Source organism: Silurus aristotelis (genome assembly GCF_946808225.1).
Source record: "Silurus aristotelis genome assembly, chromosome: 5".
Lineage (NCBI taxonomy): Eukaryota > Metazoa > Chordata > Actinopteri > Siluriformes > Siluridae > Silurus > Silurus aristotelis.
Genome location: NC_139578.1, coordinates 21579969 through 21596715, shown reverse-complemented (window position 1 = coordinate 21596715; position 16747 = coordinate 21579969). Strand labels below are relative to the sequence as shown.

At 36.0% G+C, this 16747-nt stretch overlaps 1 protein-coding gene across 4 annotated transcripts in view; it reads left to right on the top strand.

Annotated features, from left to right (window-relative positions):
• The window catches only part of nhsl2 (NHS-like 2), a 74301-nt gene that overhangs the window by 10718 nt on the left and 46836 nt on the right, over nucleotides 1–16747 (top strand). The gene's annotated exons all lie outside the window — the stretch shown is intronic.

Here is a 16747-nt window from a genome sequence, read left to right as displayed (position 1 = left end):
TTGTTGTATTGCTTCACATGATCAATACATGATCAATGAACCACTGATAACACAATAATAACACAAATAATTTCCATCATCAAAAAAAAATTACAATAACAGAGCTGGTGAAAGATTTATTTGAAAATAAACATACGAACAGCATAAAAGACACCAAATATTGACACTGATGTTTTCTTGTAAAATAAAATAGGTTGAATAAACTGTAATATTCAAAGAGCTGGTTAATATTTATACCCTCATACACACATTGGTGTGCCAAGAATAGCTTATTGATCAATATTTCTGTAGACTGGTCAGATGAATAAAAATGTTGTATCAAAATAAATAACAACAATTTTGTACATTTCATCATTTTATTGCTCTATTTATGAGTTCTAATCTTTGACTAGCCAAGGCAATTTATTGGTAGTTTCTCAAAAATGGTTATCTATGATGAGATCCCTGTGCTGTGTGTAGATGTGAAAGATTGAATGGTCAAAATGTGTTCTCGAATCAACAACGTGTAAACTCCTCCACAGTATTTTTTTTTAGACTCCTACATCTGATGACAAAACAGTTCAGCTGTTAAATGAATGGAAACATGTGGCTATGAGCAAAAAAGTTTGGGCAAACACACACACATAGTACAGATACTGAGGATACATGTGTTATGTCATTATAGTGATCCTAAAAGAGCTCATTGTCAGTGTTTATTGTATAATGATGTTTTACTAATGTTATAGTCTAATCTTATATTACTGTATGCAATATTACACAAACATTGTTGAAAATAAAATTTGTGTTTACGTCTTACATTTAAAACACCTTCTAATTCCATTACATGAATTACATACTGTTTGCATTACTGTCTTATGAAGACATGAACACTAATGACAACACTGACAGAGTTATTTAACAATGGTTTTACATTTTACATTTGTTTTAGTACTCTTAAAGTAAGTGTTACACTCTCCTGGTGTCTTCATGATGAAACTTTACCTAGGAGGCTTTTTTCAAAGACTAGAATAGGCTAATTGCTTATTACCTTTTACTACTTATTTTGGGGAACAATTTATTTTAAAAAACACACTAAACACACAAAAAACCCACAATCGTTTCAGAAATTTCTTCATACATTTCCATTAATTTTACTATTTGTATATAAGATCTTTACAATTGAATGACTAAAATATATTTATTATGTACTTCAACTGGTATTGTGCCTGTCAAATCCGTTTCCTGACAACCAACAGGCCTCTGTATGGATACTGGAGGATGGGAGATAGTTAGGTTGTAAATATTGAGTTGCATAGTACAAATGTTAACTGGAATACATCTTTATTGAGAGCAGTGAACTGGGTTTTTAGTGTTGTACTGCTTACACTGTAGCTAAAATGGTTAAATGAATACTTGGAAAGAATGTCCAGCTGATGTGTTTGTTACTGTTGAACTTTAATGACTGCTATACACTCAGTTGTGTGTGTGTCGTCTTCCTGCATGCCTGCACTCTGAGTCAACATCTGCACTTCTTTTTTTCTTTTTTTGAAAGAGAGATTGGAAGAATAAAACAGAGCATTCAGCCATGCTGTTGGCTTATGGGCATGGAGTCGCTTTGTCATCACATGACAGGGCCAGACTTTGAAGGATATGTTTCATTATTATGCATAATATTACAGGTTTGTCTGCCTTTAGTGCTAAATAAAACGTCCAGGTATTCGTTTTGATTTATTTTAAAAACAAAAGTGTTTTAAATTTAGAGAATAGGTTTCTCTCTATCTTGGCTAAGACTATCATTTTATTTGAATAGAAGGTAGTGTGTAGGGGGATTTGTGTTGCATAATTTGCAAAAAACACACAAAGCTATATAGCGTGTGAAAAACCCCAAAACTGCACCAGCTTAGCCCCATTTTAAAAAGCAAGAGCTAATACAACTCAGTCCGCAGCATAAACAATCACATATTCATAAACTGGTTTGGACTAGTTGACCCAAGGAATGTATCAGAAAACAATAAAAAAATACAGCCACTGTACAAATTATTGATAGGTATTTATTGATTTACAAACATATTTGTAAAACATCAAAATATTTGTGAATGACTCACTTTGTTTTGTGAAATGATATAAGCAAAGAGCAGCAATATTATTACAGCAGTGTCTTATTAAAATGATATTCTTCTTCTGTAAAGCTCAAGCCTTTTATTCATTAGTAAACAAATGAACTTTGAAAACAGGATGTTTCTGGGTCCCTGGATGGAGTGCTAGTGTTTCAGTTGATCCATATTTAATGAAACTTGGTTCTCGGGTATGTCTGATAGTGGTCCAAGGGACTCATCGTCAGTGTTACAACTGAGCTCTTCTTTGATGCTCTTTTCTTCTGCTTCCTCTGCTGGATGTTCTAAACATCGTGCTATTATTTCATATCATGTCCATAGCTAGAGCATGTCCATGAGGACACAAGGGTCTGTACCTTTACAGTTCTGAATGTTGTCTTGGGGTTTTTGTGTGTCTTTATATGTGTGGTTCAACAGTATCCACCAGGTGCTTTTGAAAAAAGCTGCCTAGTTTACTTGAATATTGAATAGATGAATAGATAATGATGATAGTAATTAATATTATTATTAGTAGTACAGTAGTAGTGGTAGTAGCTGTTGTTCATAATGTTTGTTTGGAACAAACATGTACATATTGTAACATATTAAATGAACATAGCGAGCATCCGCAGTCTATAATTTGCAGTACCTTCAAATAGACAGTCTATATACACTATAGTTGTTGTGTATATATATATATATATATATATATATATATATATATATATATATATATATATATATATATATATATATATATATGCACGTCTGGGGTTGGTTCCCTGACCGGGGATCGAACCCGGGCCGCAGCGCCACATCCTAACCACTAGACCACCAGGGGACCATATATATATATATATATATATATATATATATATATATATATATATATATATATATATATATATATATATATATATATATACACACGTGTATATATGAGAGCGCCACATCCTAACCACTAGACCACATTATAAACAAGAGAGCTGAGATTTTACCACTACTGTTTTTGTTGTGACACTAAAAACCTGCATGAGAGTATTAGTGCAATATGTTTAATTTCTAAGTTGATTAAAAAGCTAATTTTCAATAACTACAAACAATTAGACGTAGAAAAATATAATGATATGATTCTTCAATATAAAGTCATTTCAATGGGTTATTTGTATTAAATAGAATCGGAATATATTGTGTGACATTCCCTCGATTTTAGAGAGCAGTAGATCTTGGTAGTAAAAAGGTAACTGCTTGTAAACCAAAATGTACTGGTTAATAGCAAAACAGACATTAATAATTGGTATAGTATACATGCGAAATTGTTATATATAAACTATAATACATAAAAATATGTTTCTGGTTACAGCATTTTCATGTTTATTTTTATTTATTTTTTTTTATTTAGAGGCACTAGGTGATGAAACTAATGTTACCCAGACATGTGTTCAGCTCCAATGATTTTCCAAAGGTATATAATATTCTCTTAAAATACTGCATAAGGATCATTGTACAGGATTCACGCATCTTGCATTACTCATATTTTATCCCGAGTCATATTATATCCCATAGTTACATCCCGAGTGTGTTTGAGGATTTTGGACCTCCTGCGTGTTGACATTATCTCATTCTTGGCACACTCACCTGAGCACTCTCGCCTTGTGTTTGTTTGTTTGTTGGTGTTATTTTTAGAGCGGATTGCTGAGAAGGTAACTCTGCGTGTGCAGGTTTTGCTCTGCACTCTCAGCAACGTGGTTTTGCTCCTGGGGACAGGAGTCGTGCCAGGCGCATGCTGGGAGAGCTGCACCTCCGACCCTGTCAAAAGCCTTTATATCCATGCTAATAAAATCACCTCGATCATGCTGTGAGGTTTCTCTAATAATAATGAAGGATGAGGATTAATGGTGTGGTTTTAGCTTGTGAGAAAGGGCAGCCTGTGCCCTGCACTTCCTAACTAGGCTTCGTAGTTGGATGGCACTTGTTCCCGCTCTGTAGGGACTCACTGCAGGAAATGCCGACTGAGGCTGGTGACTAATAACATGCTCAGAGGGATTCTGTGGCAAGGTCAAAATAAATCATCATTAAGCATTTATATAACTATATACAACTGGTAAAACTTGCTTCTGATTGTTCAGACGATAAACATTACATACACATATTGTATATACATATGCAGATACATTATTGTAAAGCAGCTAGACATCATTTAAACAATTTAATGCATAATTGTTCTATAGTGCATGCTAATAGAAGTGACTTAATATAATGTTAAAAACTGAATAAAAAAGTGTAATTTAATTGACACAGGAAACATACAATCATTAATAAAGTAAAGATTTCTGAGAGGAGACATTTCCGAGGCAAGTCTCGAGTGTCAGCATTTCATAAATGTCAGCAAGTTTTCCTCTACGGACAAGACATCAGGACAAATATCTCAGCAACATGACAAGCTTTTTGTTTATTAGCTTCATGAAAGAGGCTTGAGGGAACAACTGCTTATAGTTTAATTATTTCAGAAATCTAATTGCTGGCAAATTGCTTGGTATAAGAAAAATAGATATCACTTCAGAATGTGCTGTTTTTGGAAAACAGGAAAATCATTGGTGTGATAACGCCACCACACCACCTTTAAATGTTAATTATTTTCCTATAACAGCATGCTCAGCCATTCTACAGCTGTTCTGTGTTTACTTTAGTGTCTACACTGTTCGTGCATAACCCCACATTCTTCCTCCTGGAAAGTAATCCCAACTCCGAATGGGCAAATTTTACAAATTTAAAGTAAAAAATTTACAAATACCTCTGGCTGAAGAATTTAAGTATATGTTCTATAAAAAATATAGAGAGAGCATATATAGATGGAAATATAAAAAAACTGCTTTCTTCTAATATAAGTAAATAAAAAAAAAAAACATGTTTTTGTTCTTATCTCATGACATGGAACTGTATACTGCAGAAGGATTATGGTAAAGGCTTCTAGATTTTTACTTTTTCGCTCACTTTTACCTGGTCAGTGAGGAACGTTTACATTTCTGCAGTAGAGAAAAGACAGTACACTTTAAATACAAACATGTGATCAGCGGAGTGACGGGTGTCTCACTGTACATTTTACTCTCTCCCTAACCAGATTTTTCGATGATCTCACAGCAATGTGTGCTGTAAAGCATTTTTCTGGTCTGCCGCTTGTTTTCCTTTCCCCATGTGATTTGATGTCATCGCTTGTTCACATAATCCATTTGTACTGATTATCTACATGAGTTTGTTTTGATCGTCTCTTTGGTTTAAACACATTTGTAGAGAGTGGTTTTGGTTTTTCATCATGGTCAATTCACCATGGTTTTGTGTTCTATTGAAACTTTCCTGCATGTTAGTGTGTATGAAATATGAAGGAAGAAAAAAGCGGAGGGGTTGAGCTAGAGTGGGGTGAAGAATGGTGCTGATGGCCGAACTTTGCTCCCTAGCAGAGGAAATGAGGAAATGAGTACTGTGTTGACTAGCGGGTGTGTGTGAGTGTGTATGTGTGTGTGGGGGGGTGGGGGGTTGTGAGCGGGGTGAGAGGTGTGAGGGTCTAGTGGACCTAGTGGCTCGTAATGCTCAACAGATGTTTTCCTTCACTCTCCATTCTCATATTAATTTATAGTCATGTGATCCACCAGGGAGCACACTGTTCCAAAAACATTGCTGTTTTGTCACATTTTTATTTTAATTTCGTCTCTCAACCTTTTCCATTTCCAGTTTGCTCTAAAATGATTGTAATCTCTGTCCATTCCTTGTTATTTTTAATGACAAATTTCCAACACCCTTTACATTCAGAGGATACACTTTACTTGTCTTTGCTTGCTTGAAAATTACCTCAATGCAAAATGAGCCCTTAAGTGCAACCAGAGGCCGGCCTGAGGATCTTTGGCAAAAGTTAGCAGAATTTAGCTGCTTTGAAAGCCCCTCCCTTTAATGAAGCCATACCCTTACATGCTACAAAATCACTAGTACAAGACGTCAGTAACCATTAAGCATCATTGTCATAATTGGGGGAACCTGGAGTACCATAGAAACTGGAGTCTTTCCTGTGATCAGACTTTTAGAATGAAGAGAATTTAGTTAAAAAATAAAATAAAAATTACTGACCACATATTGCGGATTTGTCATTTCATTCATCTTCACTGGGGTGTAGAAGGAAATAAAGAATTGTCTAAGAACTGCAGCTATTCAACTATATTGCATCATCTTTTAACAAGCCAGTTGGTTTCCTCCACATTAGTCATGTTTACATACTGAGAGAGTTTGGTTTATGTTTACAGATGTCTCTGGTGCAATGCATGTCTGGGAACATTTTTGCCCAGACATGTATCTTTACCGTAGCGCTACAGAAATCAGGTCTCAGTTAAAATCGAGTGAAGTTTTTTTTGCAGACTGTGGATGTCTGCCAGTGGTGCAGGCCTGTGGAAAACTCTCTATGTTCCAGGGCAGTTTTAACTGTTCCAGAGGTTTTAAACTGGCCACACTGTTATGCTAGCTCATAATATCAATAAAATGTACACTTTACCATAGTATGTTCAGCCCTAGCTAGTGAGGTTTGTGTAGAAATGTTTTAGCTGACCATATGCCTGTGCCTGTGTCTTATTTTGTATAAATCAGCACTACCCTTCTTTGCATGTTTGTGTAACCTGTGTTTTGCACCTAAATGCTGTGCTGCACATTCCACTTGCCCTTTGTAGTGTGTGTGTGTTCTGGCGACAACTGCTTGTTCTGGCACAAACTCGGATCTTGGATGTTGCAGGCCCACATTAGGAGTCTCTCCGCTGACCACACACACCTCACAGTGCTACAGAGAGGCCACAGCCCTGCCTGCTTATGTAACCATGTGGTAACAGGAATCCGCCTGCCAAAAACACAGCTCACATCACAGAGCAATCTTATTTTTCTATTACTTCCTCTATTGCTTCAGGATTTGCAGTTAGACCTTCCTTTATACTTTAATTTGCAGTGGTCCTGTAAACAACTGACTTATGGCCAGCATGAGCAGTTCATTTGTGCACACCAAGCAACATTGGTAAAAACTGACATGCAGCTCTAGTTGTCCTATTAACCAGGTTTAGGTAATCCTGCTTGAGATCTGAAATTCTCAGTGACGTGATGATTAGAATAATTAGGCTTAAATTGTCAATAAACCGACAAATATTTTCAATTCAGCTTTTGTTAGCTTTGCTGTACAACAGTTTGTGAGAAGGAAAGGCTACATTGCCCACAAGCACTCACTTCCTTCTAAAGAAACATAAGAAAAATAGTAATTCAGTACACTGATGCACTAAACATTCTGGACTAGCATCTCAAAATTGCTACTAGTGTGAATGAATGTGTAAATGTGAATGTGTATATGTATGTTCATGGATCTCTGCAATGGACTGGCAGCCATCCAGAGTGTATTCCCACCTTAGGTCAGTGGATTCCTAGGATAGGCTCACGATAAAACTCTTTCTAAAAATAAATGAAGATTGTTCATGTAAATTGAAACTAGTGCTGTAATATTTAGGTCCTAGGTCTTGAAGATCTGGGTGTGTAGTCAAGAAAGTTAACTTCCAAAGCTAGTTCTTTCTAAATATTTTAAGCAAATATGTATATTTTTCTAGAGTTAAAACTTTGCTCTAAAATGCTCAGCTCTGCTCTCTTTATTCGTCACAAGGGAACTCACATGATATATGTAGAGCACTGAACAGAGGGGGTAGGGTTGATAGAAGGTAAAGGTTTATAAATGTTTTCACTGTGATCACAATTCATGTCACAGACAGCAGATGGTGTTAAACAATTACAAACTGCTGCTTTAATTAAACACTTTCTCATACTCTTTGGTACAGATGATAGAAGCTCCACGAATGGACTCAAAAGCAGCTGGGCAGAGAGTAGCCTTTTTCAATAAAATACAAATACAATCAAATACAATTTCACACAATCAAAATTTAAAATATGACATGCATTCTGTATCAGTACATCCTCACAATATATTGCCTTTTTTTTACCTACTCTTTTATAATGTTTCAATCCTAATGTCTATATTATGTGAAATACTCTATTATATAAAATGGTACCTTATAATTTTTTGCCTGTCTAGTGCTACTACTCTCTTTTGCTGTTTCCCTGCTCTTTTGTTTTTTCTCTCTCTCTCTTATGCACACAAACTTATCTGCAGCAGATCGAACTGTGGTGATAGAGGGTTATATGAGTGTGTGTATGGTAGAGAGAGGCATTGTGGGATAAACCATAGTCTTTGCCCAGAAGCATGTAATTGAAAGAAACACATACATGCAGTTCTTTAAGAAATCATTCAGTAGGCTCTCAATTAGCTGTAGGTCAGGGTGAAGTGTTTAGAGTAACAGAATTAGGGTAAGCAATCTAGTGAGTGTGTGTGTGTGTGTGTGTGTGTGTGTGTGTGTGTGTGTGTGTGTGTGTGTGTGTGTGTGTGTGTGTGTGTTGTGTAACTTTTGCTCAGTAATGCTGTCTCAATAAAAAAAAATACCTATCTGCACCAGTAGGTTTGAGCAGCTGGCATTTGCCGTGTTGGATTTCCAAGCCTGCAGCAGTTTTAGTATATTAATGGTTGTGTGTTTAAATAAGATATAAGAGTTGGGTGGAATGTCACTCGTCATGGTTTGTTCCTGAGAATCAGCAGCATGGCTGATACCAACGAAACTATGGCATGCAAAACAAACAGTAACATCTAAAGTATGTTACCCAACAGGTATAGCCATTCAAGAGATAATATAAACCAAAATGGTGTTCGCTGAATAACAAGAAGTTGCTAGACTTTATATTTACATGAATGTGCTGTTCATAGGGCTGCATGACACTGCATGACACATCATTACAACTGACAAATCTATATCCTGCCGAGTTATGTTTTGTTTTGTTGTTGTTGTATTTCCAATATATTTCTCTATGTATATTGCACTCGAATGAAATGTTATTTTCTAGCTGCAAATAAAATAATACTACAGTACTCAGGGTTACAAAATGCAGTTACACAATGGGTGTAATGTGGAATGGGTGGTACAAAGAAAAGTAATAAATAGAACATTGTTCTGCTGGAAAAAAAATTTCTATACAGATATAATAAAGCCTTATTTTGCTTTTATGTTTGATGTCAGTCTGCTATAAATCTTTACTGACACTCCCAGAGCATCATGACAACTGACTGTGAATTTCAGAGAAAATATACTAAACTTTATCATTACAGTGTCATTGTGTAGTCATAAGCTATTATAAATATTCTAGTAATAGTAAAAATAAACTAAGTATGTCACTTGCTGTGCCATGACATTGTCATTTGTTTTTTGTTTTTATTATAAATAATAAAAATAAACACATCTACTTAAGCAAGAAAAAACTACATAGCTCTGTCATTACTGTGCAATAAGGGTCAGTGCTGTACCCATCATGTAACACTGTAATAGTGCTGGGTTTCATGTTAATGTTGTCAAAATATTTGTCTTTTTATAATTAATTTTGTCAAAATTTATAATGAGTATGTTATCACTCATATGTCAAAAGAATACTAATCTGTCATAATATTTTAACTTAAACCAGTTTAAAAAGTATCATAACAAAGTTATACTAACAAAATATGGTCACTAAAACAATCACAATTGGTCTTTATGACAGTTGATGATGAATTGGAATAATTATGTTCTAGAAACCTGCTAGTTTGTGAATCAGTCACTAGGTCATACTTGTTAGTTTATGCACCAAACCATTTGTCCCAATAAGCAAATAGAAGGGAAAAATTAAGCATTTGCATCAGTTATGGGTTAGATTAGTTTAGCTAATGAGAAAAAGGGAACTCTGAGTGATAGGAGAATGCAATGAAGAGAGATAGAGAGAAAGGTCAAGAAAGAGAGATGAGATCGAGGCGGATGTGGCGAGAGAAAGAGTTGTTGACAGGCTAATTGAGTTTAAAGGGAGTTGTGAGCGGAGATAGAGCTATCTTTATGTGCTGCTCTGAAAGAGAAGGCAGCTGGGAGCTGCACAAAACCCAGCTAAACAAGGCATCATGAGGAGGGTGTGCGTGCGTGAGTGCGTGTGTGTGCGTGCGTGTGTGTGTGTGTGTGTGTGTGTGTGTGTGTGTGTGTGTGTGTGTGCATGTTTGTTTGTGTGAGGGAATGTGGAGGCAGTGGCACATAATCCTTACACTCAGACTCTATAGATGCGTGTGTCTTATAATCTCATGCGTCCTACCTCATTTACTCAGTGTCATAGTAAGTGCTTCAGTGGGAGAGTGTGTGTACTGATTTGAACATGTTCCTAGGCTTTTAGCCTTGTCTTTAGCCCTTCAATTGGATGCAGTCCTGATTTAAACTGATTTAGTCATCGTTGTGGATAGGTGAGTGTGTGATATCTATTTTCATGGTTTACGTGTGTGATTCCACTTCATTCCGTACTGTGAGTACTGTTGCACATTAATATTGTAATATATGTAAGTGAATTGTTATTATGAACCCTATTCCATGGAATAAAATTACGAAAAAAGCACCAGCATGGTATGTGTGAATTTTGGCTCTGATAGATTCTCAACCTCAGCTACAGCACTCAGATTCATAACTGAATTCAGAAGTTCATTACTGAGCCAGACTATGTAATCTTGCTTTAAGGTTATAAACTTTTTTGTAACAGTAAGTAATATTTTACAGCATATTAAACTATCCAAAAATATGAACTATTTAATTAATATATATATACATATGCTCTATGTTCAATATGGTTTCACTAATAATAAACATACATTTGCATAAAGCATCTATATTTGTCCAGGCCTATGTTTATAAGAGTATTTAAAACTTGAAAAGTGTTAATTTAAGGTACATTTAGAACAGATAAAAATGTGTGATTAAATTGCGAATAATCAGGAGTTAACTCATGACAATCATGTAATTAATTGTGATTTAATATTTGAATCGATTGAGAGCCCTAATTTTTATATATATATATATATATATATATATATATATATATATATATATATATATATATATATATATATATATATAAAGAGAGAGAGAGAGAGAGAGAGAGAGAGAGATAGAGAGAATTTTATGTAGTGCATTCATGTAGTGACGCAACTGAGCGCCTCTGTCTGCCATGTGTTGACGTGTGTCCTGAAGTGTAAATAACAGACTATTAAGGTCAAATCAGGTATTCTGAAACTGGCTTTCCTTCTTTTGTGTGTCTTGAACTGCGCGCACACACACACGCACACACGCACACACACACACACACACACACACACACACACACACACACACACACACACACACACACGCACGCACATCTGTGTCCATCTGTTTAATGCTTGGTACTTGCAAAGCAGAAATAAAAAAATACACATATATCAATTTTTTCGCTTTGTTTTGACCTTGATATTTAATTATTTTATATGCAATATTTTACCTAGTTGCTTTATTTTGGGCATTTATTTTTTTTATTTGTTGTTCATGCATAAGTTAAAAAAGAAATGGAGCAGGATGTTCATTGATTTGTTAGGAGAGGATAACGGATGGTTGCATTACCATGCAGAATGCTGAAACCTATTTAGTTGATTGTGATTTGGCATTGTCTCTCTGCAGCTGGTCGCTTTAACGCTGCTCATCTCTTCGGTCTTTGCCCCTAAAAGGATAGAAGTCTTAACACAAAAATGTTTCAGCTCTTCCACAACTGGAGATGGACCTATTTAACATGTGCATAATAAGTGTACTGGCTTCAATTGAACACAGTGCCTTGTGAATCACACTTCATTTCCATGTTTGTCTGTCTTGTATTATCAAGCACAGAAACAGGGATGTGAGGTCTTGTGACGTAATGCTGCTTGCAGGGCCGTTGAAGTCCACTGAGAGGCAGGAGAGCACAGCTTGTTGAAGCGTTGGGCAGGGAACTATTTTTTTTTGTAAGCAAATCCTTTGCAGTAGTCATTGTTAAGCACTTTGAATACGCAATGTTTGACCCTTTAATGTTCCATTTGATTTTTCAGTTATTCACTCTATCACAATATATCATACATACAATAATATATAATCATAACTGTGAACAAATCAGCATAATAAGGAGTGGGAAAAACAGGTCCTCTGTTTTTTTTTCTCAAGGGTAATGAAAGCTCATATTTTTTATCCAAAAGCATAATAAACTATGTCCAAAAAAGTGTGATAGAGTGCATAGAACAACATGCCCGGTCACCTCAAAGTTTCTAAAACAGCTTTTACATTGGTTTACAGTTAAATTTATACTATACTGTTTACATGCTGTCTTTTGCACCTCTTGACTGCTGCTGTTTTTTGCACTACATTGTTCTGTTTATATTCACTCCCGGGTTTTACAGTTTTTACAGTTCTCCTCGCACAGTACTGTATATTCAGAGTATACAGTAGGTTTACTGGTCGGCGCTATATTGGGTTTTGTGTCTTGTCTTGTGTTGTCTGTCTGCACTGTCTGTCTGTACTGTTTTTTGTCAGCACTGTTTGCACTAGGTTGCACTCGATGCACTTTATGTAGCTTGTGTTGTGTTGTAGCTTTATGTTGTTGTTTAGTGTAGCACCAGGGTTCCGGAGGAACGTTTTCTTATTTTTACTGTGTAGTGTGTACCACTGTGTATAGTTGAAATGACAATAAAAGCCTCTTGACTTGACTTGACTAATTTATGCAGTGGCGGGCCATGCATTTGCTACCTGGGCCTTCAGTGGGGACTAACCCAACTTAATCCACCTCTTAATACCACCACTATCACGTCGCAAATATAGAAACCATCAACACTATTCAAAAATGCGTGGCATTACAGAGAGAGAGGCATTTTACATATGGGTGAATACCATTTTAATTAAGCAAGCTCCAAACCGCAACTGTGCACCTACATCATCTGGATCAGTTCAGAATCAATATTTGTCTAATAGCATGACAAAAACATTAAAAATGTATATAAAATACGACCTATTCACCAGAGATGCAGACTTATAATTTGCACCGTTGCTCAAAGGCCAGTGGTACCGCTCGTATTCACTGGTCCTCTTCTCACGATGTCTAGCTTTTCTTCAAAATGGATTTTTAAGAATGTCCGAGACCAAATTTCTCTTGCTCCATATGCGTAAAAAAAGTCTAACTCTGATGCATTAATGTGTGCAGCGTGCTACACATGTTTTTTGCCAGTCAAACTTGGCTGTAACAGTTTCCCTCTGGCCAACCAATCAGAGAATGGAAAAAATGCTGATGCTATTCTGGGCCAGCTAGGTGGCCCTGTTAGGTGAATTTGAAATCTGATTGTTTGGAGAAACAGAGCTATTTCTCAAGGAGACTATGGTAAAAAGACCAGCAGTACAGACTTTAAAGGCCATGGGCAGAATAGATTGACATGGCAGCACATAGAGGCTGAAATCTGATTGGACAGAAAATCTAACATCCACATACACGTACTGGAAGCAGTGCAGCCAAGAGAAACACTACGAAATGAAGAGAATAAACTGTTGGGAATAAATTAATACAATTCCATCAAATATTAGAATTTATGTTGTAAATGTAGGTCAGTGCTTCTGATAGTGTTTAGGCCACCAGAGAAGGCTTTGCTGGCCCTGACCTCCCACCACTGAATTTATGTTGTTTAAAAATCTGTAAAAAACACAGACTAGCCTTGCACTGGTGACCCATGAGTCCCAGGTGACCTCATTATTACAATCCTGCTGTTTAAACTGCACAGGGCCTTCACTTAATTGCTTCGTGCATATCTTATTGTATTATTAAGAATAAAAAAATCTAGGCTCGATTGTGCCCCAGGCTCTGAAAGCAAGAGAACAAATATATAATGTAACCCACCAAAGTCCAATCAATCAGACCAACCAAACTACACTACACTAGGTGTTCTTTTAAAAGTACATAATGCTGTGTTTGACTGGTCTAAAAAGTAGAACGTAAGAGCTCAGAATTGTTATATTCAGATGCATCAACATTTGCATAGTCAGTGTTATGGATTTAGCAAGTGTCTGTATGTTGATTTATAAGGTATGTAGTGCTACTTTTATTAAATGCTGATGATCTGTGCAGCCATGTTGATTTAAAGTCTTAAACTTGAGTAGGCCATCCTGACTATGAATTTGGATTTAAATATGGCAATTTATTTTGCTTTTTCCTGGTCAAAAAAATGAGCAGTTATCAGTCAAATGTAGCCTTTATGTTTAAAGGCTGCAGTTTTGGCAAAAACATGCCAAAGGAAAGGGCTATGTTAAAACATGTTGCTTTATTTGAAATGATCTTGCAATAACATGCATCCGTGGTAATTCATTATGATTTTAAGTGTTTGATTTTCTTGGCTGCCTGGTTTTCTCAATTACGTTTGTACAAATAAAAAAAAAAAAACCTCAGATGTTGATATAAACTGTGGTAATTACAGTTATTCCCATATGACAGAAAAGCAGCATTAGCCAACTTCCTCCAAAATCACTGCCTACTTTTTCAAAGCAAGAGGACGAGATGGAACAAGAGACAGAGAAAGCAGATTTGGTGGGAATATCCTCCCTAATGTTAATCCTCTCAAATGGCCGAATAGAGGGCGGGCTTTCAGCGGTTTATTCAACCCCCTCTCCTCATCTAACCCTTTCTCACATTACCCTTTTTTTTACTGCCTGTTGAGACTTTCTGTTTCTGAGTACAGAGCCAGGTGTATTTTCGGTGGAGAATTGAGCACCATTACATGGTCCTGACTCACTCTCTGCCCACAGACTTGAGTTCCATTCTCCCACCCATGACATCTCTCATGTATTTGTTAGAACCCTGCTCAATCTGAAGCACGCTTTGTTTTCCATGTCCACATATTGCTTTTCTACTAAGCTTAAATTTTCACAGGATGTTTCTTTTTCTCTATTGAAGTATTCTTTATCAGACTCTTAGAACCTAAATTGGTTCCAATTTTTTTCTTTTCTATCTATCTATCTATCTATCTATCTATCTATCTATCTATCTATCTATCTATCTATCTATCTATCTGTCTGTCTGTCTGTCTGTCTGTCTGTCTGTCTGTCTGTCTGTCTGTCTGTCTGTCTGTCTGTCTGTCTGTCTGTCTGTCTGTCTGTCTGTCTGTCTGTCTGTCTGTCTGTCTGTCTGTGTGTGGAGGAGGGGTGAATGAGGATCACAACATTGAGCTTTACTTGATATCTAAAATCTACTTTTCTGTGGCAGCTTCTTCTGATTGGCTCGTCTCATTTTCTTCCTTAGTTACTGTAGGATGGTCGGGTTTATATATAAATAATTTTTCTACCCCTCTATTTGTTCAATCGCTCATCTGTTTCTGCTTTAATGTATCCCGTTTTTCTTTTCTTCCATAGCTTGGATTTGTAGTTGCTTTTTTAACCATGAGCACGGTGAAATAATATTATTCAAGTCTTAAAACAACAAAGTAGTGCCCTCGTGTGTTATAGTGATGAAAGTGTGCATGCACAGAGGCGTTCAAATCAGTTTTATCTTTATAAGGCAGAAGTATTTTTTACTTTCAGTAGAGAAAGAATGTAAAGCTTGGAATGAAATTCCTCGAGTGTCTGTACGTTTTTTGTATTCGTACTGAGATCTCTCTGCTTTCAGTAATTCAGTAACATCTTCTTTGTGAATGTAGGAGGATTCACTGAACCCCTTGCCACCACACACAAACATACACACTGCTCTCTCTTTATCATCAGCAAATGGCTAAAAAAGGATCAAGTGATTGTAATAAGAAAGAGGAAGAAATGGGAAGAGGAGGGATAACCACTGAGCTGGTGGCTTTCTAACAAACCCACTTCTACGGGGCTTTAACTTTTAAGGGATTTAATTTTAATTCTGTCAGAGGAAAAGCGAATGCAAGCTTTCTTCTTCTTCTTCCCTCATTTTTTTGTTCTGTCCTCCTTCTGGCCTACAATTCCCCTCCTTCTTTTCCCTCTAAGCCCCCCGAATTCATTTACCCTGTCTGCACCCCTCACCCACCATTTCATATAAGGAACAGGACACAACTTGAGTTTTCTCCTCTCTCCTCCCTCTCTTAATGCCAAGTGGATTCTGCTTTTAGCCACAGGTGAGTGTCAATATCTAGAATCAGGTCTCTGAAGGAATGTTTTCATAGCTATTATTAAATTTTTTAAGCCTCAGATCTGCAGTTACCTGATTATACAGTGATATTGAAGACAGACAATCGGATGAGTTTGCTTTTAGTTTCTAAATCAGATAGCTTATAAATGATAGGTTTGTATAACAGGAAAATTATTGACAGCTCTGCCATGTTAATTTCACTTAATTTTACAGTGTGTAAACACCTAGAAGAAAAAAGTTATAATACAATCATCTACTTAAGTCTACATAAAATCATCCATTGAATTGTAATCTTTATATTTCCCTGAGTAAGTGTATTACTATATATATATATATATATATATATATATATATATATATATATATATATATATATATATATATATATATATATATATATATATCAATCATCAAACCCAAAGATTTGTGGTACATCCTGGTGAATTTGTCTTCCACTCTTATTGTGCACCTGCAAAGTATTTTAATTTGCATTTCAGTTTGTTCTGTCTGTTAATTTTTTATTTTCTGGTTTTCTCTTAAGAAAAAAGGATCACTATCTGTTTGGTTAATAAAAAGTTTCGAAAGTCTGACTGGGTTATCACACA